The following is a 2,486-nucleotide window of genomic DNA, read 5'->3' as shown; positions in this document are numbered from 1 at the left end:
ATTTATATCTAAATGAAGTATAGGATCCGCAAAATGCATCCGCTACAGACTTTAAGTGACTGTAGGTATATTAACATATTATGTATTATGATTGTTGATTATTAACCATCATTATTTATTGGATTGTTTCCACTTAACATTACTTTTTCAATTTTTTAGGAAAAAAAACATTTTTTTTTTTTAGAAATTTCGATCCCTATTAGTTATAATAATAATAACAATAATTTAATTTAACCTATCATCTAATGAGGAAATATTTTAGTGCTACCCCTCATTGTAAGGTCATACGTATAAATAAATAAATACATTTATACAAAATGTGACCTGTCTATTTCTTAGTTTATTGTTGTTAATAAATAACGTTTATCTTAGAGTTTATATTTTTTTATATATAAATAAATATAATATTATTTTGTACTTTGGGCCACTGCCCATTTTGTTATGAGAATACATTGAAATATGACTACAAATAGTACGATTATAAGTATTTATACAACTACTGCGCACTATTATATTATGTATTTATAAAATTAAGAACAATGAATGATGTTCTGAACACACAATGGTACAAATAAATAATAACAAAGAGTTGTTTGACGGAAGTGACTGATTTATTTTGCAATGTCAATACACATTATTACAATTAAGAACAAATTATAAAATCATGTACTGTTTGGGCTATGGCATTTTTTAGTTTGAGGTTGATGTGGACTTCATGAATTAACAGTTCTGAAACAAAATAAATAATAGTCGATTTATACGATATCTATTATACTATAATAATACAAAATTAATAAAACTCGGTTAAATAAAATAATTGATTCTAATGTACATAGTAATATATAGTATGGTTATATTATTGTCATTATTGATTTTTCTCTATATTATTGATCATATTATACATGTATACAATATAATTCGAAAATATAGCCATCAGTAATATTGAACATTCGTAGATATACGTTTATAACATTATTTTTTTATATTCTATTATAATATAATTTCGATTTTTTATAAATTAAATTAAGTTTGCAGATGTATAATTGAATTATTAAAGTTAATGTTTATTATTATGACTTGAATGCAAGAAAAACATAAACATTTGAAGTAAAAAATAGTACCTACTATGTGTCTTAAATAAATAGAAATGAAATATATTGTAAATGCCAAAATATGGTAATCTGACAATATTATTGTTTTTTATTAAAGTTTTATTCGTTCTTTTCGAGTTGTTTCACCAAAAAAATATTTTCAAAAGTTATGATTACCAATAGTAAACATTTTATGGTAAGTATAGATATTCTACAAGCATGTGTTTTTTACAAACTTTATTCCAACACAAAATTAAAAATAATAAATAATTTTTTTTATAATACCTACAAACAAAAAACAATTAAATGTATTATTTAATAGACTTATCTAACTTGTCAAAAATGTGACAAATACTAGATTGAGCATTTAACAATTAGTACAGTACAAAATTATGTTTGATACAAAATAATGAAATAATTTTTTAAAATGGAACCAAAATATAATAATTATGCACTCGCCATCAATAAACTGTATATATTTTAATGATGTACTCCATATCACTCATTGTAATACTGTTAATTTATATACCTAGTCAAAAATCAAATAAACATACCAATGTAGTAGTGTACGCATGTACACAAAAATCAAATAAAATTGTAACGAAATAACAATACGAATTGGAAAAAAATACGATCGCCACTATTATTCGAAATTAAAAAAATCACAGAATTGTTAACTCACCATCAATTGGCTGGTGGCTGGGGTGGCTTTGGTGACCGATTTGATGGCCTTGGCAGATTGGACTTGTCCAACGACGACGATGTTCATGGTTACTTTTTCAGCGCCCATTTTGGTTTTTGGTTGGTTTTTTGAGGAGTAAAGTGAAAACTGCAAGTAGACAAAACAAAATAAATAAAAAAAATTGAAAACACGAATAATTTAAAATAATGTAAAGATCAAAGAAATTTTATTTTCCGTCAGCTATATAGGTACTCACAGAAGATTATGTTTGCACAAAAATTGCGTTATGCCGGAATGAAGCATCAGTACGTCCTTTTATACAGTGGCGGCTTTCGTCTATAGTGTGGAGCACGCAGGCGTGGTGGCGTGACCACAGCTCTTGAAGGTGATTCGTGTAACTGATATCGTACGTTGGACGATGTCAAATCTTGTATGTTACTATTACATTTTGAAAACATATCCTAAAATATTTATTAAACTCTAAAAATATAGATTTATTTAGAAGAAAGTCCACCAAAAATAATTACTTTATATGTTCCAGGGCTTGAAATTAATTACGAAATCCGGTTTTATATATCAATAAATATTGTTAAAAATCAATTACATCAAAAAAACTATCGTGGTTAAGTGCAATATTGGTAAGTGTTATCTACTATTTATTAAAACATACTCGCTTATACCTAGTTGTTTTAATTACATTATACTAATCGAAA

The 2,486-nt window shown here is 25.7% G+C and overlaps 1 long non-coding RNA gene across 1 annotated transcript; it reads right to left on the bottom strand.

The window, feature by feature from the left end:
• Positions 1–589: 589 nt before the first annotated feature.
• On the bottom strand, positions 590–2,180 carry LOC132945770 (uncharacterized). Its single transcript, XR_009664595.1, has 3 exons — positions 2,030–2,180; positions 1,774–1,920; positions 590–729 (listed from the first exon to the last, which is right to left on the bottom strand). It is a non-coding gene; the product is annotated as an uncharacterized LOC132945770 (long non-coding RNA).
• Positions 2,181–2,486: the final 306 nt, after the last annotated feature.

Source organism: Metopolophium dirhodum, chromosome 5 (genome assembly GCF_019925205.1).
Source record: "Metopolophium dirhodum isolate CAU chromosome 5, ASM1992520v1, whole genome shotgun sequence".
Lineage (NCBI taxonomy): Eukaryota > Metazoa > Arthropoda > Insecta > Hemiptera > Aphididae > Metopolophium > Metopolophium dirhodum.
This window is presented reverse-complemented; position numbering and strand designations above follow the sequence as displayed.